At 39.3% G+C, this 23,916-nt stretch overlaps 1 protein-coding gene across 1 annotated transcript in view; it reads left to right on the top strand.

Moving 5' to 3' along the window:
• Positions 1 to 23,916, top strand: part of WIF1 (Wnt inhibitory factor 1) — a 66,688-nt gene that overhangs the window by 16,458 nt on the left and 26,314 nt on the right. The gene's annotated exons all lie outside the window — the stretch shown is intronic.

Genomic DNA, 23,916 nt, shown 5'->3' with positions numbered 1-23,916 from the left:
ATCAAAGAGAAGCAAACAGCAGCCCGGGCCAAATCTTGATCAACTTAAATGCTTGGGGCCTTGGTTTCTTCAAGTGCTAAAAGGAAATCATTAATTTACTTCTTACGTTGGCAGCAAAATGCAGTGGCATAATACGTACAAAGTACTTGACACACAGTCGACACTAAAAAAGTGGGGTCTTCTCTTCCCTTGGTATTAATGAGCTGTTAGTGCTAAATGGGAGCCATGAGGCCAAAGAAAGCTAGTTGGCCAGATCCCACGCTAGGGAGCATGCTGGCAAGGTGCCCAAATTCCACGATAAGTGATGGCATCCCAGGCTCTGAACTCAGAGCCTCACACTGGCTTCTGGCTCGGCTCCCACACCATCTATGTGGGACCTCAGAAAAGTATTTCATTTGCTTTCTCATCTGTAAAATAAGGGGTTCCTTTCAGTTCTAAAATGTCTGTGATTTATTAGTCGTTATCATTTCAGCTTTGTTCTTGGTTCTGTGTTTGAATTCAAATCACAGGAAGAAAACAACTTGGACCATACCATTAATTGTAACAAAAAATAAAACAAACTTCGAGCAGAATTAACTTTTCAAAATACTTTTTGCCTGAATAATGCCAATAAAATCTACCAAAATCTATTTTAGGCAACTTTTATCGGGTTTTCCTATTAGCTTGATTTCAGTTCATTCAATTTGACTAATAAACTGATTTTAGGAGTTCAGCTCTGAGGCAGGTAGACCAGACAGCTATATTATTCATATTTATCCTTTAAGACTTTTTTGCTGATGATTATTACTAGTAGTATTTACCCTCTAAGACCTTCTTCAAATAGTAGTTCCTTTCTAGATACTCATAATGTTTATTCTTTGCTTGGCTCTTTACAAAGAACTGAGGAGCCTAGTCTGAGATTTTGTCTCACTGTTACACATTGAGGGTTTTACATTGCAAACTGTCTTTGTAGTAATTATAACTTGCAAAACCCATTACTCACTCAATTACATAAACTGGACTTCATTAGAGTTGGCAGTACTTAATTTCCTGGGTATAACTATTTCTTTTTATGAATCCTTACAGAGTTTTAAGTTCATTACTTTTTTCCATCATAAACTAGTACACCCTCTAAAAGTCTTTGGAAAATACAGAAAAAGAGAAGGAAGAGTGGGAGAGAGAAAGTCATGGATAGTTAACTCACATAAGAAAATGTTAACATTTTGGTGTTTTTCCACCTAGTGCTTTTCCATTCGAGCACCAACTTGTGCCCCTTTTTGTTTGTTGTTTGCTTAAGGACAGTGGGGCATTTTCCCATGTTATTACATATTCTGTAAACATGATTTTTTTTACCAGCTACACAATAGTCTGTATTATTTAAATGTTCTCCTATTTAGATTGTCTCTAGATAATTTTTCATCATTATAAATAACACAGTGAAGAGCAACCCAATGCATAAAACTTTTTCCATGTTAGGATTACTTCCTTAGGACTGAGTTCTACAAGTGGAATTTCTGAGTCAAAGCACCTGATCATTGTTCTGCTCTTCGCACATCCATTAATGCTGAATGGCTTGCCATGGTTACTCCATACTTTCAACAGAATTATGCAAGGATATCCTTTTTGGTATTCTTCCGTGGCTTATCTCTAAACCTCTAAATGAAGCTTTCCAAATGGTACTGGTGGCTGTTGATTTGTGCCTGCATTTTTAAGTTCTGATGAGTTTATCTCAGCAGGAATTTCATACTGTAGGGGGCAGTGAGGGATCAGTAAGTGGCTCTCCTACTTTTCCAGAGAAAGAGATGCTAGGTCAGTCAAGGTAAAAAACTACATAGGGATGATTATTAATTGTGAACACAGAACTCTTCAGATATATATTAATTTCAAATTACAATTATAAATACAAAACTAGAGGGTGATTTCCAAAGATTAAAATAGGTCATTCCTTTTTAACATAGCAAGGAAACACATTTTCTATTAATTTTAAGTGAATATGAATACATATATAAGTTTTTCTGCATGTTTCATGTACATATGTAGATATATATATTTATTCAGAAATGTTTTAAAATAATGGTGAGTGGAACATTTATTTCTGCACATGTACTCTTTAAATAAATTTTTTACATATTAATTTATCCTCCCAACACTCAGTGATAGAATTTTCTCTATTTTCAAAGGGACAGGATAGAGAAGGATTAGCAAGTAGATCAACTTCAAAGCCTAAAGAGCTATTGTCATCAGTGGCTAGAACATAGCACTTTCTAAGAGGAAGAATGGCATGTTTACTACATTATATTACTACAAAATAAGGGAACTCTGAGCAAATAAATATGCCTTTATAGGTGTACCATAAAAGGGAAAACAAATTAATTTGCTGATCAGAGCTCCCAGAGCTGTGTATCCAAGTGGAAGAAGGAGAAAGAGTTGATATAGAGGATTCTTTAGAGAAAAGTACTCAGGCATCTAAAGAGCTGGTTTCATCTGACCCAGCGGTCTTGATGTGAGTAAATATTCTGCATTTTAGACTTTGAAGTGTCTGTGAGCTTGTCCTGAATTTGCTCTCTATGGGATAAAGTGGTTCAGGGAAGAAAAAAAAACCTGGTAGGTAGACACAGATTGTTGTTTATAAACTGCTGGCTTCTCTGCTGCAGAGCATCTTCTGCAGCCACTTCAAAGACAGGAGCCCTCCTGGACTTCTTTGAGCAAAATCTCCTGCAGCAAACACGTGGCAAACAAAAGGGAAATGGGCAGGTCTGATGGAGAGAAAGCATTCTCACTCTAAACAATCTCATCAATTGGTTATCAAAATGTGTCTCTGCATTTTGAAAACATCAGAAATCGATAAAGGCAAAAGTGTGCATCCAAGGATATCTGTGCAGCAAATTTCCAGGTTTGCGTGTTTCTGGGAAGATTACTCATTAGGTCCTAGGTCGTAAGAGCACAGAACTAATATACTGAGACTTTAACATTAAGAGCTGACTTTTTTTTTTTAAGATTTATTTATTTATTTGAGAGAGAGAGAGAGAGATGGGAGGAGGGGCAGAGGGACAGGGAGAGAGAATCTCAAGCAGATACACACTGCCCCTCTTAGCCAAGAGCCCGACATGGGGCTTGATCTCACGACCCTGAGATCACGATCTCACCACCCTGAGATCATGACCCTGAGATCACCACCTAAGCCGAAACCAAAAGTCAGATGCTTAACCCACTGCGCCATCCAGGCGCCCCAAGAGCTAACTCTTTATCGAGCCCAGTTCTCTATCCAGTTATCTATGCAGAATGAACTCTGCTATTCTCCAATGCTCAAGAGGGACTCTGTGCTAAACCCTGGAAGGATTTGTCAAGTGCTGCCTCCGCTCAGAATCACAAACTCTCAGAAGGGAAGGGAATTTTAAAGTTTCCTTCAACCTCCTTAGTTTTCAGATTAGAAAACCAAGGACCAGAGGTGATGACGGAGTTTCTGAGGATCACAGAGTTAGCAACAGAGCTGGCAAAAAGAGCACGTATCTTCTGATGTTACGGAACCTGACTGGATCGCCCAAGGGAAGAACCAAGCGGCACCCGGAGATCTTGGAGGATAGGAGGTTTATTTAACTCCGGCGGGCTCAGAGGAGAGTGGTCTCCAAAGGTCTGAGCCCTGAGCACAAACAGAGGGGGCAATTTATACACTTCTACTTCTGCATACTTGGCACTTTTGGCACATGCGCAAAGCGGGGCAGGGAGAAGAACCCGGATTGGTGCGCGCAGGAAGCTGAGCAGGGAGAAGAACCCAGAAGAGCCCCGGGACAAGGACTGGGGCTCTCTCGCAGGCTCGGTCGGCCATCTTAGGACACAGATCTTCCTTATCACTGACAGCCAGAGCAGAGCTTTCCACTTTGTTTCAGTCTGAAACTTAAGTCCGTGAGAAGGTAACATCACCACATGACAATTCAACAGTCCCATAAAATGTGTAAGGAAAGAATTGCCTGTAACTTTTCTCCCAGAATAAAGAATCAGAAAGTCTGTTGATCTGTTTTTAGGTTACACAGTCCAGTAAACACACATGCATACACACGCACGCACATGCACACACACGCACACACACACTAATGTGAAATTTTGAGGCAAAGCTGGATGGGTTGGTCATTGCTCTGAAAAGCAGAATGAGGCAATAGCTGGATAGGGCACTGCACAGTTCTGGCCATTATACATTTCACCCAGCACCAGTGCCCAGGATGCGGTGGGGATTTAACAATGGTAGTGCCCCAAATCTCAGGCTAATATCAGTGTTGGGTTCTTTTTCTCTTTGATTTTAACATTAGTGTAATGGAGACAGTGGTAGGGAAGTATCATGAAAAGCATGCCGAGCCAGTCCTGATGGACGGGCCTTAGAAATATAATTTAACCTCCTTGGCCCTCAGTTTCCCCAAATGATCTCCTAGACTTTTTCCAGCTTTAAAGTGTCAATTTCCCCCTTAGAGGGACTTTGTGAAAAGACTGACCTGTTCACAAACCTCTCTGAGGTCCCTTATTGTGGAAATCCCAACAGTATCAAAAGAAATACACAAATTTTTCAATGAGATTTGGAAAGTGTTTATTGCCAGATAATATATATCTTTAAAAATAGCATTGTTTTTACATGACTCTGAAATTTGACCTGACCCTGTGCTAACCTGTTTCTAAAAGCCTGGGCTCGTAGGTTGGCTTTTGTCTTCCATCCACTGCCTATGGAGGAAGAACAACATGATGTTAGCACAGAGTGTGCTGACCCTTTTGTTCTGTTGTCCTTCTCTTAATTCACTGGCTCTTTGGAGATGAGCTCTTTCCCCTAGAATCCACCAATCCTATCATTACAACCCCTCTCCTTCTTCTTTTTTCTTCCATTTAATAAACATGATTTTTCTCCATGGTACTAGAACTTCTATTACTTCAATTTCCTCTAATATCACCCAAAGAAATATGGCACAACTGAAGAAAATTGGGGAAAAGCACTAAAGAGGGAAATACATAAGAAAAAATGCCAAGATGATTCTTTTAAAAGGGCTGATGGAAAGAGTACTATGGAAATATTTACTCTCTGGGAGGAAGATAATTTAGAAATAAGTGTTAAGGAAGGATTTGAGTTTTTGGAACAAAGAAACTTTGGAAGGATCAGGAAGAGTAGTACAGAGTAGCAGGAACAAATGATAAAGCTCAGGAGTGGAAAAAGTAGACAATGTCCCAGCCCAGAGCAGGAAGAGTGAGGAGTGAATGCTGCCTGGGAAGCTGCTTGTGAATACAAGAGTCTTTTAAGGTCAACAGTAGATTAGCTGAGCAGGACGGGATCTCAGCCCCTCACAGGAAGCATACAGATCAACCTCTAACTACCTTCTTTAAGAACTCTACCATCATCTTTGGCTATCCAGAGTTTCATCATTTTGATGACCCACATTTTATCTCCACCTGGAATCTTCCTTGCTACAGTGAAATCTGGTTTCTTTTTGTTATACTTTTTAGGACTTAAGAACAAGAACCAAAAATTCGTTTACATCAAAGTAGGACTTGTTTTCCAGAATGATATGTAAATAACAACAACAACAACAAAAAAAGGAAGAACTATAGACAACAATGAACTTGGAAAAGTAATCAATCTGAATACTTAATTTCAACAACACTCCTTCATAAGATTTTTTAAATGATTTCAATAAACTTTTTAAAAATTTTATTTAAATTTAATTAATTAGCATATAGTGTATTATTAGTTTCAGAGGTAGAGGTCAGTGATTCATCAGTCTTATATAATACCCAGTGATCATTATATCACGTGCCCTCCTTAATGTCCATCACCCAGGGACCCCATCCCCCCACCCACCTCCCCTCCAGCAACCCTCAGTTTGTTTCCTATGATTAAGAGTTTCTTACGGTTCAATAAACTTTTGAAATGTTTTTCTAAATCTTTCTGATTCATTCATATCATTTAAAATAGATAGTAGTACTTTTTTTAAATTTCCAATTCTTTTTTTTAAATTGAAGTATAATTAATATACAATGTTATTTTCATTTCAAGTGTACAACATAGTGGTTTGACAATTCTCTACATTACTCAGTGCTCACCACAATAAGTGGAGTCACCATCTGTCACCACACAACGTTATTACAATCTTATTGGCCATATTCCCTCTACTATGCTTTTCGTCTTTGTGACTTACTTATTTTATAACTGGAGGTTTGTGCCTCTTAACCACCTTCACCTGTTTCACCTATGGAACCACCCCCCTCCCGTCTGGCAGTCACCAGTTTGTTCTCTAAATAGATACTAGCATTATGGCTAATGCTTGACACGAAGGAAGAATTTTACACACAGTAAGTTTCGTAATCAAGTTGACATTTTCCATATGGCAGAAAATTGCTAACTTATCTTCAGTTTGTGGTAAACTATGATTTTCCAGATCTGGTTTCCCTAGTTTTAGTTGCTCCATTATGCCTCAGTGGTTGGCCTTTTGTCCCTGCAAATTTAATTCTGGCTTTAGTGTTGTCATATTTTAATTGATTAAGAATACTTAGAGTCTTCTGTCTTCCAGAGTATTAAGGCCCACTTAATTTAAGAAAGTCTACAACTTTTGTGAGCACCTTCACATTTTGTTTATAAAAGTCATGAAGAGGAATATCTGATAGATTGGTTTCCAAGACAAATTTGAATGAAACACCACCCAGTATGCACACCCAATACGTACCAGGCTGATGTAGGTTATGTTTTGGGTGTTACATAAATGCTTAAACCAATTGTTTAGCTATCCCACAGAAGAGTAAAGGCTGGATTTCCCAATTGTGGGAAAAAATAGATGTAGACTCTCTATTGCTTCTTGTTCTCTCTTTTGAGGAAGAACATTAATTTAGTCAGGCATTGTTTATTTCTTGTGACTCTATGCTGGTATCTAGGTTATTCTTCTGGGTGTGAGAGCTATGAAAACAGATACTGATGCTGAAAGGTCTACAATTTCCAGAGCCATCCTTTTTTCTTTTTTGCAAAAAACCAAAAAACAAAACAAAACAAAGCAAAATGAACTCAGGAGACTCATTTCTCAATGCCTTTTAGTTTCCACACATTCACACAAATCTTGATTTAGATCATATTGGCCTTGCTGATTTGTGTATATCTGGTTTTCCTATTGATCTATTTCTTTTCCTCTTTATGTAGCTTGTTGTTTTCTGTCATAACTGGGCAGAAACTGGACCGAAACCAGCTCACTCATACTTTCTTACAAAACAGTCAATCCAGGGACGCCTAAATGGCTCAGTCAGTTAAGCGTCTGCCTTCAACTCAGGTCATGTCCCAGGGTCCTGGGATCAAGTCTGGCATCCAGCCCCTTGGTCAGCAGGGAGCCTGCTTCTCCCTCTGCCTGCCGCTCCCCCTGCTTGTGCTCTCTCTCTCTTTCTCACTCTCTGACAAATAAGTAAATAAAATCTTCAAAAAAAAACCAGTCAATCCAAAGATGTTAAAAGCTTGATCCTTCTCCCCTTTGGTGTACTGGTCTTCTTTGATCATTCTTGCGTGTGTGTGTGGGGGTGTGTGTGCGTGTGTGTGTCTAAGACTTTGAAAATACTTTTATAAAATAGATTTGAGCAGTTGAAAATAGATTGGTAAATAGCTACAGTCTCTGCATTTAGGAATTACATATAGTCAAATAAAGGAGATGTGGAGCCAAACATCACATTTTAAATGTAGATGGTACAATGAATGCATTGTGAGTCAGTAATTCAAATTTTAATTAGAAAGCTAGTAACATATTTACAGGTGAAGAAGTTTATATAGTGACAGTAGAGTCACAAAGATTACTTTAATGGTGCTATTTTGGACTGAGGAATCTAAAGGTGTATGAATTTGCTGGAAATTAGCTTTGGCAACACGCAAGGTAACATTAGTTTCAGGTATACAACATAGTGCTTCAACAAGTAGGTATGCTATGCTGTGCTCACCGGAAGTGTAGCTGCATCTGTCACCATAGAACACCATTATAATACCAACGATTATATTCCTTATGCTGTACCTTTTATTCCTGTGACTTATCCATTCCATAACTAGAAGCCCATATCTCCCACTTCCCTTGACCCATTTTGCCCACCCCCACCCTGCTCTCCTTTGGCAATTTTCAAATATGTTCCAAAAGAAAAACAAGTTCATGGTAACAGGTAACAAAACTGAATAAGGTAATACTGAGAGGGCTAATAATAGTTGGGAAAGAGAGGGCTAAGATGCAAAAATAACTCTTTTGATGTGTCTTCCCCCACCTTTAATTATTGGTTTGGGCTTTATATACTCATCTCTCTTTAAAGATCTGATGTTTAGTCTAAAAGGATGGGACTCATCTTTCCTTGGATATCTTTCACTCTGTCAATAAATATTCCTTCAACTCAGATTTCTTGTTTGTCCCATTCAATCTATCAGAGAACTCTGCTGGTTTGTTTTTAACTACTGTGACCATGGGTTAGGTACTTTTCTTCCCAAATCTTTTCTTGTATGTTTACTGCCCTTCCTCCCAAAGTGAAGCCAATTAAACTACACTAAACACATTTTAAATTTAGTAGTAGTGTAATATAGCTTAACGAGAGAGGGAAGTAAATTTCAATCTTAGATAATGTAGATAACAGCATAATGGCCTCCTAGCCAGGTCCCAGTTATTTGAGAACATTACGTGAGAACATGCCTTTGCTAAGTGAATATATTTTCTACTTATGTTTTTAACCATCATTTGCTGGAGGTCTTTTTCCCCCTGAAATATTTTTTAAAGCACACAAGCTGCACAATTAAGTAAAAAGTTACTGGCTTTGATTAAATTGCTTTGCACAAATGAGTGTCTATTGGATTTGGGAGAAATATTTATTTATCCTTTTAAGCTTTCCAAAAATCTTGCCTGTTATGTACCCGCAACCAAGCTCAGGGCCCTGAAGAGTTCAAGGCTGACAGTAGCTGTGAAAAGTTTCATAGCCTTTTAAGAAAGTTCAACAGCTATGTTTGGGGAAGAAATATATGTATTATGCAAGACGACTAGCTAATGCAGAGATTGTAACATATGGAATTCATAAAGGTCCAATTACAGGACCGTCACTGTTTGCCATGGTTTTAACTTATGTAAGTTATTGATTATACTTTCATGAAATCATAATCAAAAGGTTATTCTTTGGTAATGGTGTGTTAGAAGAGCCTTATCCTGAACTTCAAAGCCATCCTCAGAGCCCCAAGAACAAAGGCTGAGAAGTTTGAACCAGGGCCAGAATCAGTCTGTATGAGTTAACGATGTTCCAGACCATCCAGGAGCCGAATCAACCCTTCCACGTGCATGAACTTTCTCTCATCACATCAGATCAACAGTCATCACTAAAAGATGACAGTTGAGTCAGCTTTAATGTGCCTTTTCTTTTTTTTCTTTAATGAATCAGCCTGACTAACTACGGTGTTTGCTCACATCTGCCTCGTACCCGTTTATTTTAACTGCAAAGTACTGTCATTCACTGTGCTCTTGGGAGAGAGTCATGGTCATTAACTAGGTTTACATCCAGGAAGGGGAATTGAAAGTACTAAAGAATTTACAGGAAATAATTCTTAGATACGAGAAAGCTAATATGTAACTTAATAATTAAAAAGAAATAAAGGAGGGTTCCTGTTTGTGCTAATATTCTGGCATATTTGAAGTGGGCAAAATAGAAAAACCGTGAGGTTACAAATGGAAATACGCTGCCCGCTCTTTGGATCCTAAGATCCTTATGTAAGGACCCAAGGGCTTATTACACCAAATAAGCAAGATGCCACCGTGCGTGATGACATCAAGCAGCCTTTACTGTTTCTCACAGCAGCCCCTGCAAACCTGTGGTGTAGGCTACTTTCTCCCTGGGCCTTTGGATGACTCCTCAGGCAGATCCTGGACTTTCTCTAGTTAGCCAAAGATAATAAAATGTCCTCCGATTACTTTCATGCTAAGGTTATTCTCATTTCAGTAATTAAAATATCCGCTCCTGCGTAGTAGTTAAAATTCCAATCTTCCTTTACAGTTAAAACTCCCCCCCTCCCTTAGCTGCCACCTGGAAGGCCCGCTGGCTGACTCTTCTCATAGGCGCCTCCAGTTCCTCTAGGGCAGGAAGGCTGGGCTGCAGGTGTGGGGCGTGCAAACCAGAGACAAGAGGTAAGAGACAGGGCGTTGGTGTCACCTACATCCTCTAGCGCCAGACGATGTTTAGAGCTGATCTTGTTATTAGGAGCACTTTCCTGGGTTCCTCCACCGGGCGCATCTGACCCCTGTGCCTATGACAGGGTGCTGCTTCCCGCCCGCTGAATGCTGGTCACCACGGTGCCCGGCCCGCTCTGGTCCTGCCACCACTAGCCTCCTTTGTTCTTTACCGAATGTGCCAGGTCCCTTCACATGTCAGGGACTTGGCGCCACTATTCTTTCTGCTGGCATGCTCTCCTTCCGATATTTGTTCAATTATTTACAAGTTTTTAACACTCATACTTACCCACTTGTATCGACATAAACTTTTCTGATAAAGACAACAATGGAGAGTATGTTTTTTGGGAAAAAAGTACTGGTTTAAGTCAATAGTCTTTATTACCTGTATTGTCCAGTACAGTGTTAGGCAAGGTGAGGGTTGCAGAAGAAGTCTTAGTCTCTGGCTTCGAGAAACTCTGATAATAATACTACTTGTCTGAACTTATGAAAGGAATAAGATTAAATAATAATAACATAATAATAAAATAAAAATAATTTTAAAATAAAGTCAATGTTTTAATCTCCTACAACCAATTTCTTGTATTAAAATCTGAATAGAAAGGAATCATGTGATCAGTAAAATTGTGGTTAAATTATACAGGGCTAAAAAAAGGGTAGGAGGCGCCTGGATGGCTCAGTCAGTTAAGTGTCCGACTGTTGGTTTCGGCTCAGGTCATGATATCAGGATCCTAAGATTGAGCCCCACTTCGGGCTCTGCACTGAGCATGGAGCCTACTTGAGATTCTCTCTCTCAGGGCGCCTGGGTGGCTCAGTTGTTAAAAGTCTGCTTTCGGCTCAGGTCATGATCCCAGGGTCCTGGGATAGAGCCCCACGTCAGACTCCCTGCTCAGCATGGAGTCTCCTTCTCCCTCTCCCTCTGCCGCTGCTCCCTCTGCTTGTGCTCTCTCTCTACTCTCTGTCAGATAAATAAATAAAATCTTTTTTAAAAAAAGAGAGAGATTCTCTCTCTCTCCCTCTCTGCTCTTCTCCCAGCCCCTACCCCCCCACACACACACCCACTCTCTAAACAACAATAACAAAAATTATACTGTGCTTATGTTTCCAAAAACATGTTTGATTTTCCTTCTTGCCTTTTATGCTATGGATCAGTTTCAGCCAACAGCTCTGATCCTGACAAAGGTTTTTTGTTTTTTGTTTTATGTTATGTTAATCACCATACATTACATCATTAGTTTTTGATGTAGTGTTTCATGACTCATTGTTTGCGTATAACACCCAGTGCTCCATGCAGTACGTGCCCTCTTTAATACCCATCACCAGGCTAACCCATCCCCCCACGCCTCCCCTCTAAAACCCTCAGTTTGTTTCTCAGAGTCCATAGTCTCTCATGGTTCATCTCCCCCTTCGATTTCCCCCCTTCATTCTTCCCTTCCTGTTATCTTCTTCTTCTTTTTTTTTTTTAACATATAATGTATTATTTGTTTCAGGGGTACAGGTCTGTGATTCATCAGTCTTACACAATTCACAGCGCTCACCATAGCACATACCTTCCCCATTGTCTATCACCCAGCCACCTAAAGTCAATTAACTCTAATTAATTCATAACAAAAACTTTTCCAAACTGAAACATAAACAGAAGGATGTCATTAGGTTAGCTGACCTTTCTTTCTTCGTTCCTTCTTTGATCCATCCAATAAATAGTTATTGAGCACTTTCAATGTGCAGGCACTGCTCTAGGTACTGGAACCCAGCAGTGAACACAGAGTGACGGCCCTTGTGGAGCTTACATCCCCTGTGGTGCAGAGAAGGAGACACAGAAATTCTTAAATGTTTAAATGCACATATATCAAGTGATGATAAGTGCTAGTGAGAAAATAAAGCAGCAAATAAAAATATGCATGATGGGGGGTGCTGTCTCAGAGGGGACGGCCAGGTGAGGCTGCTTGGATGAGCTGCCATTGTACTAGAGAGGAATAAAATTAATAAGGGGCCAAGCTATGTGGCTATCTGGGGGAAGAGCACACCAGCAGAAGGCATAGTTCATGCCAGGTCCCTCCAATGGGAGTGTACCTGGCGCATTAAGGAAGCAGCAAGGTGGGGCGCCTGGGTGCCTCAGTTGTTAAGCGTCAGCCTTCAGCTCAGGTCATGATCCCAGGGTCCTGGGATCGAGCCCCGCACTGGGCTCCCTGCTTGGTGGGAAGCCTGCTTCTCCCTCCCCCACTCCCCCTGCTTGTGTTCTCTCTCTTGCTGTGTCTCTCTCTGTCAAATAAATAAATTTAAAAAAAGGAAGCAGCAAGGAAGCTGGGGTGGCAGGACCGGAGAGAGTGGGGACCTTCAGTTAATGAGCATCCAGCCCGAGGGGAAGTATTACTCTATCACTTACGATGTGTTATTCTCCATGAATTAAAGCTCATTCATTCAACACAGATACCAATATGAGGCTTTTTTTTTTTCTTTTTTAAAAAGCCTTTTATTACGGAAAATTTCAAACATAAACAAATATTGACAGAACAGAAAAATAAACACCCATTTATCCATCACCTAGATTCAAGACTCATTAATTCATGGCCAACCATGTCTTATCTACACTCCCTACCCGTGACCCCCTCCCATAGTATTTTGAAATAATCTTAGGTATCATGTCATTTTATCTACAGATATTTTAGTATGTATCTATAAAAGATTAAAAAAACTTTTTTTAAAAAACCCTCAAAACCATTAAAAATAGTTCCCTAACATAATCAAATGTCTAGTTAGTGTTTAAATTTCAAACTTTGCTCATTAATGTCATCCATTTTTAAAGGTTTGTTTATTTGAGTGAGAATCCAAGTCACTGTGGCGGGTTGATAAGTCTTAGTTCTCTTTTAATCTGTAAGTTTCCCCTGTCTCTCTCTTTCTCTTTTTTTCACCTTCAGATTTTTATTGAGGAGACTGGGTGTTTGGTCCATAGTTTCCCATACCCTGGATTTCACTGATTATATGTTTGTGGTATCGTTTTACTTGTCCTTCTATCCTCTAAATTCCCTGTAAAATAATAGTTAATAAGACATTTCTAATTTGTTTTAAAGGTAAAGAAATATTCTCCCTCTTCCATTCCCCCTGCTTGTGTTCTCTCTCTCACTGTCTCTCTCTCTCTCTCTGTCAAAATAAATAAATAAAATCTTTAAAAAAGGGGGGTGCACCTGGGTGGCTCAGTCGTGTTAAGCGTCTGCTTTCGGCTCAGGTCATGATCCCAGGGTCCTGAGATCGAGCCCCGCATCGGGCTCTCTGCTCAGCGGGAAGCCTGCTTCTCCCTCTTCCATTCTTCCTGCTTGTGTTCCCTCTCTCGCTGTCTCTCTCTCTCTCTCTCTCTGTCAAAATAAATAAATAAAATCTTTAAAGCTAAAGAAATAAGATAATTCCAGTAAGAGGTGATTTATCTACTTTTTTAGGGTACAACTAGTTTGACTCAAAGCTTGTATTTATTTTTTTTAAACAGCTTTTGTGCCACAAAAACTGTTAGTCACTGGGGATTCAAATAAGAATAGGCAAAGACCCTTCCATAGAAGAGAGTTTAATGGGGAAGACAAGTAAATAGACTGTTCTTGGAAGCACAATAGTAAAGATAAGGGGAAAAGTATAGGAAAGAAGGCATTTTTTGAGTCATGGATTCCTTTAAGAATGCGATGAAAGCTAGGGTCTGCTCTCCGCAGAAAAGTAGTCACATATATATGAACACAAAAGCTATGGATTCTCTAAGGGTGCATGGGCCCACACTCAGAACTCTTTTTAAGGTGCCATTATAGAAAGAGAAGCATGTGAAGGTCATTAGGGAAAGACTGATGAGAGAAGAAGAACTCACAAAGACTGTTGCTATAGACAGGGCAAAAAAAAAAAAAGTTGATTACAATAAAAAATTTCGGAGAATATGGATGGATGGAAAGTGCTCATTGGATTTAACAATTTGGAGGCCATCTGCAATCTTTTATGAAGACATTTTAATAGTGATAAGGACAGGGGTGCCTGGGTGGCACAGTTGGTTAAGTGTCTGCCTTCGGCTCAGGTCATGATCTCAGGGTCCTGGGTTCCAGTCCCCTGTCAGGTTCCCTGCTTAGCGGGGAGTCTACTTCTCCCTCTCCCTCTGCCCTTCCCCCCATCGTGCTCTCTCTCTCTCTCTCTCTCTCAGATAAATAAATAAAATCTTTTTTTTTTAAAGATTTATTTATTTATTTGAGAGAGAGAGTATATGAGAGGGGGGAGGGTTAGAGGGAGAAGCAGGCTCCTCGCTGAGCAGGGAGCCCGATGCGGGACTCGATCCAGGGACTCCAGGATCATGACCTGAGCCGAAGGCAGTCGCTTAACCAACTGAGCCACCCAGGCGCCCAAATAAATAAAATCTTAAAAAAAAATAATGATGAGGGCAAAAGCCTTACCGTAGTGAGAAGACTGATGAGCAAGAACATTGAAGCCATGAGTATAGATCTCTCTGGAAGCATTGTAATGACAGGAAGGAAGAAAGATAGCCTGGTAGAGACAGGGTTTTTAACCTTTTAATCATATTAATATACATGAGGAAAGATGACATTACTGTTAGAGCCAATCTCAGAGGATATAGGAAGGAAGCAGATTGAATGTGAATGTCGGCTGTTTGTAACTAGATGGAGGGAAAGTTGAGAGAATTCATATCTAGCAATCTCTGTTTTCTTTGTGAATCGGATATTGTCACCAGTTGAGTGATAATAGCAGGGATGGGGCAGAGGACTTTGGGGAAACTATGGAATTGTTGTGTGTAGGAGAAGGGAGAGAATAGGGATGTTTAAAAGAATTGCTCGGGGTGGGGGGGCGCCTGGGTGGCTCAGTCAGTTAAGCATCCGACTCTTGATTTCAGCTCAGGTCATGATCTCAGGGTTGTGAGACTGTGCTTGAGATTCTCTCTCTCCCTCTGTCCCTCTCCCCACCCTTCTCCCTCTCTAAAGATAATAATAATAATAATTAATAAACAAATAAAAGAATTGCTCAGGGGTTTTAGAGGGCAATTCAAGTGGCCACATAGATTAGCCAGTCCTCAGATTATGGATTTTCATCATCAGTGTTCTCCAGGAAATTGCTTCAGTTCTGCCTCAGTTTCTCGTTTCCTTAAAAAGGTTGAATAATGCATGTATGAATAACAGTTTTAAAATAGCAAATATCTAGAGGAATTTAGAAGATTAAAAGGGCTGATGACGCTGTATGTTCTAGGCAATCACTTTTTCTGAAGTATAAAAATAAATTTATAGTGATGACTGCTACTTGAATCTTCTGCTGGTAACACTAGTTCCCTAAATTTTTAGACTTTGAAAGTCTGTAACTATGAAATTACAGACTTTTCTTTTCTGTTTGGTTCTTAGGTAGGAATAGAACAACTGGTCATTGGATGATATCTTATAACATAGTGTTTTGATATATGAAATTGTGATTATAGGAACAGAGAAGTCAAAACGGCATATTTCATATTTACCAAATAGTCTAAAACACAAAGTCAAGAAGGAAAGTCTTTTTTTTCCTGTTTTTTTTATCAAGAAGTAAGTTAATACTGTCCATGTGGATTCAATAAAAATATATTAAAGAATATGAGAAAACTACCTGAAGCTAAGACTTAAGAAAAACATGACCTAATGTTAAATATTTTGAAAGCCATCACTGAGAATCTACTGATATTTCTAAGTCAGTTAAAAATTTCCAAACACTTGGGCGCCTAGGTGGCTCAGTCGTTAAACATCCGCCTTCAGCTCAGGTCATGATCCCAGGGTCCTGGGATCAAGTCCCACGTCGGGCTCCCTGCTCCGCGGGAAGCCTGCTTCTCCCTCTCCCACTCCCCCTGCTTGTGTTCCCTCTCTCACTATCTCTCTCTCTGTCAAATAAATAAATAAAATCTTTAAAAAAAAAATTTTCCAAACACTTTTTATCAATGGAATGAAATAAATCTATATCTCAGGAGATAACTATACATTATAAAGAGCTCTGAAAGAAATGGGACATTAGTCTTGCTTCTTTGGAGCTACTTATATGTGTTACACAGATTTATTTGGACATTTTATAAAAGTCATTCTATCCTAAAAAATGTGATGTGCTGAAATATACCGCCATGTGAATTGCACGAAGGGGAGACTAAGGGAATGAGATACTGATGAGGAATAAATGCACTGCATGAGGTTAAGGGTAATTGCTCAGTTGTGAAATTATTATCCAAGACAGAGCTCTTAGCCCATTCTCTTCTCCCCCACCCTGTATACCTGAATTCCCAATGACTGCTTCTGAAGCTTTAAGAAAAGAAATATTCAAATATAAATCTTGAGATAAGAAGAAAAAACAGAAAAAGTATTCCTTTTCCATTTTCAAGAGCTGAAATCTCCTCTCATCTCCTCTAGAGCACCTGCATTCGTACCGCGGCCTTCTTAGCCATCCCACATTCTCCAGTAATTAGCGTCTTACTCTAGGAGAAGCGCACGGCTGTGCTCCCGAGGTCTCTTTTCCCACGCCTCCTGTTTGGACTTCTCCTGGTGCACGGAGTGCCAGCTGCACCCCTTAGAACAAAGTTTTCTTTCCTCAACCCCTTTCCTTACACCCCCCCATATTGTCCAATACTGTCCTTCTTGGTGCCCAGTTTTGGGGTTGCCATTGACCCATAACTTTGCAAATGCTTGAATTAGGGCAGGCTTACTGTGAGAAGGAGGTCCTTGTCCCAGAAGCCTCCAGGAATAAAGAGGAATGAAGCTTTCAGAAGCCTCACTGCTGCCTACGTTGCCCTTCCCGTGGAAAATTTTGGCAATCTGGTGAAAGCAGTATGCTGAAGGGGGGGGCTGTATTTTTAAGAGCCTACTTTGTCTGCATACTGATACGCTTTTTCTCCGTCTTTAGAAGAACTAAAAAAACCAAAACAAAACTCTTTCCTTTCCCCAATGTTTGGCTTTTCTACTTCTTTGTTACCCGCCCTCCAAAAAATAAAAAACCCTAGGGGTGCCTGGGTGGCTCAGTCGTTAAGCGTCTGCCTTCAGCTCGGGTCATGATCCCAGGGTCCTGGGATCGAGCCCCACATCGGGCTCCCTGCTCTACGGGAGGCCTGCTTCTCCCTCTCCCACTCCCCCTGCTTGTGTTCCCTCTCTCGCTGTGTCTCTCTCTGTCAAATAAATAAATAAAATCTTTAAAAAAAAATAAAAATAAAAAAATAAAAAACCCTAGCTTTTGGTTTTATCTAACACAAAACAGCAATACAGTGCTCTATTACATTGCTTTTCTATCTTTAGGAATCTTAAAAGAGAGTGACTAGCCAGTGATTTGTCAGATAGCCAGGTCTGTTTCTGGTTTGCATGAGCAATGGTGATTCCAAACCGTAGGAGGAAAAAGATGGAAAATGTCTTGGATATTTCAGATTCATGTGAAGCCAAACTGTGTGATCTCCTGCCAGTTTTAGTTTACAAAACTTTCATGATCCCGGATGTGTTTACTTGGACTTTAAGTTTTAATATTACCATTATATTCCAATAGCTTTACTCCCTTAACCCAGCCCGCTAACTGTGGTCAATGGCAGTGTGGATAAAACCAGTTACTAGAACAGAAGGACGAGGCTGATCAAGATTCTCTAAGTAGTGTTCATTTCATTATCAATTAAGCCAAGACCAGTGAGACAATTAAATAACTACTCTGCATGAGAAGGAACTTTTTCTTTTTGTTTTTGAAACAAGTTGTTCTTAGAGCCAGTTTCAAAAGAAGTCATGAAAGAAGTCTTTGTTGATATTTCACACTTTCCCAGTGACACTGTAATTGCATATTATAATTTGCAGAAGGCAAAATTTATATAAATTTATATACAGTTTTAAAAAATTTATTAACTTAAAATTATATAAATAACATATAATTAAAATTATATATATGTAACTTATAGAAGAGATCAAGTCTCTTCTGGAAATATGAACCAGAAGAGCATTGGACAACGTCATGTTTCAGAACTGGACCTTATCCACATTATCTGCTTATATTTATGCTGGGAGCCTCATTGCCAAGGTTTTGTCCCTAAATAAGCATAAAACAGTTACAAACTACACAGAGGTTGGCTGGATATCAAATGTCAATATTTGTTTCATTGCTCTTTTTTCAAAAATGTTCTCTATTCTCTATATATGCTATGGTGACTGGCCACACAGCAAAGTAAAAGAGAATCTTTTGACCCATAAAGGTAATTTAGCAGTTGCCAAAACAGAAAAGCTGATGTCCAGTCAGTAAAATCAGAGGCTAATGCCATTTCACCATAACAATGTGAATGGAATGTTCTGGAATGCACTGGGCTTACGCATCTGGATGCTTCTCAGTAGGTCATTCATTCATTCAGCAAATATTTATTAAATACCTGGTTGTACCCAATGCTGAGTCAATCTCCAGGAGAGTGGTGGGGGACAAAACATAACCCCATCCTTAACCACAAAGGATCCAAACTGTACATGACAATACATGATATACACATGTGAAAAGTTTAATAATAATACAGGACAGTATATGTTTAAGGGCCACACTGGTGGTGAAAACACTGGTATATAGGTATGGCTATGGTGTGTTCAGAGCAGGCCAGTTGAGCTCCAGAAGAGGATCCCTGTTGGGGAGTAGTCTGAAATAAAGGAAATTTGGAGCCAGACTGTGGAGGACACTTACCAGGCTGAGGGCCTTATCCTAGAGATAAGGGGTAACAGGACAGCATTGTGATATGGCAAAACTATTGTTTCCATTAGATATATTGGCTCATCTCATGGCAGAGATTTTAAAGAGGAAGGCTAGAAAGATATTTCAGAAAATGTTATAATAATGCCAACATGAGGAAATAAGGGCTGGGTTAGGGTAGAAGCAGTGGGAATATAAGGCAGGGACAGAATCAAAAGATTACACAAGGAGAAAGGAGAAAACTTTGGTGTCTGTCTGGCTGTCAGGAGGTGAGTTAGAGGCAGGAAACAACAATGACTCAGAGGTTCAGTACTTTTGTTATTGGAAAAATGATAATACTGTTGACAGATACAAAGACATCAAGTGAGGCAGCTGGTTTGGGAAGGTAATGAATGAAGCTCCGTGCACACAAGCTTGGCCATGAGGCAGTGGGAATGGTTTTCGTTGAGTGAGCATCACTGGCCCAGAAGGGAACAGTTCCATCTGTGCAAGTGCCTGAGTTTTATGATAGAAAATAAAGAGAGAAGAGCTGAGGCCTGAGTCTTAGCGATTTTTAACGATCAAGCTGAGAGGAGGAGGGTTAACAAGGAAATGCAGGAAAATCACGACATTGGGGAACAATCAGCAGAGTGTCCCAGCATCCAAGGATAATGAGTTGTGAGTCTGAAGGATGAAATTTTGCAGGGAGGTGACAAAAAGAATGCCCAAGAAGAATGTGAGATCTGGCAATTTTTGGTCTAGACATTCAGGCGTCAGATTATTTTAAGCATCGGTTGTGCTGATTCGTTTTGTTTGGGACTTTAACATCCAACTCTTTTCCTTTCCTGCTTACTTCAGTAGATTTCTTCTTGCCCTTCGTGTACAGTGTAGGAGCTATTTCAGATCACACTAGTCATGCTCCTACTGAATGCCCGGCTAATCTGAACACAACACAACACAACACAACATAATGTATGCTATAATACCAGGTTCTTGTGAGAATTAGATGAACAGCGACCAGAGTTTAGTAAACACTCAATAAAAATTACTTGTGAATTTTCAAGCTTTATGGCATCTGTATGCTTTGTATCTGTGAATCGCCTGAAACTTTCTTCAGGACACTGATACCTTTATTGTTCCAGTGCTCCTCATGAACACTTAGGTCAGCATCATGATACATGAAGTTAAAAGAGGTTTGAGAGCCGTGGTTTTATGAAGAACCTTTGATTCTTAACTCAGAGGCTCCTGTAATTATAGTGCTAATATATTAGATTAAGTAGGCACCACAAACCCAGAACTTCAAAGATGGAAAAGAAATACTGGATTCTCTCTGTTCCTCCCCATGGTTAATGCAGTTCCCTGCTTCCTTTCTCCGTGTCTACCCAAGAAAGAATGCCAGAGTGAAGGCCTTCTGAGTTGTCCCATTTTGCCGTTTAAATGATGTCTTCCTCTCTTTTGGAAAGAACGACCTTAATATTCAGCCAAGTTGCTTGGAAGCAAGTTAAATGGCCTCCAGCACTCACTCCTCTCTTGATAATATTTGGGTGTCTTTTATACTTCTCCATGAAAAGAAAATTTACTGCGTGGCAAGCCAGGCCAGCAAGGTTTTTCAGCAACTTAATTTAGAAGTGAATTATTCTCCTGAATAGACCCATTCTTTGTTTGAATACAGGCAATCTTTTCATGTGCTTCTCAAATAAGCACCCTACTTACCTCTACCTGAGTTTCCATTAGTGTCATTTAATAAAACAAAATGTACTTTTCCCTAATAGGGTTTTCATGCTCTCCAATATGCCACCTCCCTGTTACAGTTCATGCTCTGAGTTCCTTTTATCTAAGTAATAAATCTACAATCTGTGAAACTTGTTCCCAAACTTGAAAGCAAGCTCGCTGTTCTCTTTGGCATAGAATTTAGGTTTTATTTGCCCCCAGATAAGTGTTTCCAGTGGAGAGGTTTGAGACTAAGACTGTTTATGATATTATAAATGAAGTAAAAATGGAAAGTCTTGTCTAGAACTTAAACTATGACATTATAAATCTATCATTTATTTCATCCGCCATTTTTCTTTGGCTTTGAGGGAAATATTTTAGCCATTGAAGTTAATACTTAAGTTAAATGAGGAATATAGGTCATCTCTACTACATGGTAATGATAACTGTTTTATAGAAATATTTATATGGCATGGGTGGTTTTGGTAGTTCTGTTGATAATGACAAAATGAAACAATGAAAGAAGTCAGTGTCAAGATCAGAGACAAAGGGTTGGTCAATTTCTAAGTAGTTTTCAAATTGGAATTTTTAAGAAGGCAATGAAAACAGTAGATGGACAAACCCCCTTAAAATATATATACCAAGTATGAAGGAAAGTGTAAAATTATATAGCTCAGAAATTACAGTATCATTAGCATCTTCAAAAAGAAAGAACAACAAAAAAGAACTTTTCTCTGGAAACTGCCTATTGCTGATAAAATCCAAGCAAGAAACTGTTTTGACCAGTTCCTGTCCTGTGATATAGTCTTAGAATTGCAGTAGAAAAACTGATATTTACTGATTCTCAAAGAAATCAAAGGCACACCCTAAAACCTTTAGTGTGAAATTTGTTATTGATAAGATGAGAATATTGGCTGTCCAGACAAATCCATTAAACCTAGCTGCATAATGCTAAGCAGTCATGCCAATGCTAATTACAAACTCTCTGACACTGAATGTAATGGATTCTGAGGTTGGCAGCCTACTTAATGTGGCCATAGTCAAAAGCATCAACAAGAGACCCAGAGGCTCTATGGAGTTGTTTCTGGACCCTGAGTGAAATTCTTTCAGTTCCACATTCTTTGAACATCAGCAAAAGTTTTTGAGAGACACATTCAGAAGCTACTTTATTACTACATGTTGTTTTCTTAAAGCACACTTTCAAGGAGGGACACCTGGTTGGCTCAGTCAGTTGAGCGACCGACTGCTGATTTTGGCTCAGGTCATGACCTCAGGGTCTTGGGATCGAGCCCCATGTCAGGCTCCGCGCTCAGCGCAGAGTTTTCTTGAATTCTCTCTCTCCTTCTGCCCCTCCCCACCCCTCACACTGTCTCTTTCTCTAAATAAATGAAATCTTAAAAAAAAAAAAAGCACACTTTCAAGGAGACAAACAAGAGATAAATCAAATTGTTACATGAGCAGAGTCTCATGAAGTAGAGGTCCAAGAAGAATATTTCATCTATGATCAGATCAGAGAATTATACAGATAGAGCCAATGTTACCATCAGCCACACAGAACTGAAGCAAGATATATAATTAATGTTTGTTTTTAAATAAATGTATTTATTTCACTATAAAAGGCATGGAACCACTTGTAGAAAATTTGGGAAAAAATCAATTAGCATCAATCCTACACAATCATGTTTTAATATGGGTAGCTAGTCTTTCATCCTTTTTCTTATTAACACACACAAAAATTTTTAACTTATATTTAATTGTATTTTTTATTAGTGCCCTTTTGAAGTATATCACCCATATAAATGTAAATTTCACTTATACTGTGATGAAGTTCGAAAATATAATTATGGAACCGCAAATGACAACTTACGGTATTTGAAGCAATCTAGCCACTGAAATGTTTTATTTTCAGCATGCTTTATTTAGTATAGCATGCTCTGTCCACTCAGCTCTTTTCCATCATTATATGTACTGTTAATTCAAGTGTTCAAAATAAGTCTTGGGACGTGGTATGCATTACACAGGTGTTTGTTATGTTATTGTTTGCTAGTTGTTATTACTGTATTAGTAATACAAATAACCCAAAGTTATTAATTATAAGGGCATACAACACTAAATCCTTTCATAATGAAAACTAAAATATGTTTTAGAACAAAATGTTAAGTGATAAACATGATCTAGTACGGCACAGAGATGGTGAAGGTCATTTAAAACACCTGGATTCACAAAACACTAAGAAGGAGCCCACTTTTAATAGTTGTTGGTTTGACGGCAGGGTCAGAAATAATGTTCTCTTTTTCAAGGGCATTCATTCCAAACTGAATTACCTTTCTTGATGACACTCCTTTTTTTCATCAGACTTCTTGTAATCCTCTGCCTTCCCTCAAACAGGGTAGGAGTCGACGGTCTTAAAACTCTTTATCTCAGGGCCCTTCTGGTGAATGAATTTAATAAAATTAATTCACGAAACTTTGTTGCCCATCTAAGGACCCTGCATGGTGGTCATCTGGAACACTGCCACACCCAAAGAAGGGGCCGCAGTGGGAGTTTAGTCAGGTTTCCTGGGGAAACCAGGAAGTGTTTCCTAACACGCTGCAAGTGTCGCCAGTGTCCGCACAAGAGCTAAGATCACCCCTTTGCGTTGTCATCCTCATATGGAATCCTTAGTACCTAATACATTGATACTATGACATAAGGCAAAAAATTGTGTGCATGTCTACCAGGTAGCTCTTAATATCTTCCATACTGGGAAATAAATTTGGTACTGACTATAAGAAAGACCATATTCTATTTTAAACGTCATTCTGGCCCATGTTTATGTAATTCATAATTTAGTTAATTAACCCATCCAAACTCTGCATATCTCTACAGGTAACTGCAGAACCACTCAGCTCGCCTCTCATTTTGGCATCTGCACTATTTATTGATTGTTCTTTATTCCCAAGCAAGAACACATTGTTTCCATCACAAATCCTTTGAATGACCCAGTTGAGAATCAGTTAAGCATCAAAGCTCTCCAGGGAGATTATACTTCACTATTTTCAGTATTTCATGACTATTCAAGTAGCAGGAACCATTTTCTCTACTAGACTTAGTGGGGAAATGAAAATGTTTACAATGTAAAATTTTATAGCGTGTTGTCATATTGCAATGGTGTTTTTACACTTTTAGGCTTTTCTCTCCAGAATTAAATTGAGACCTTAAATGTAAACCTGCCAAAGGGAATGATACTGAAAAATAAATATTCACAGCAAGTTCATTACATTTTGGACTTTCTTATCTTCTTTTGCCAATAGCTTACTGCTTTCATTATCCCGTATGTATTACAGCTTTCCAAATTCTGATCAAAAGACTCACCTCAGCTTTGAAAAGAGTTAAACAATGACCCAAGAAGCTGAGA

The sequence above is a fragment of the Halichoerus grypus genome, chromosome 6 (genome assembly GCF_964656455.1).
Source record: "Halichoerus grypus chromosome 6, mHalGry1.hap1.1, whole genome shotgun sequence".
In the NCBI taxonomy this organism is placed as follows: Eukaryota; Metazoa; Chordata; class Mammalia; order Carnivora; family Phocidae; genus Halichoerus; species Halichoerus grypus.
This window is presented reverse-complemented; position numbering and strand designations above follow the sequence as displayed.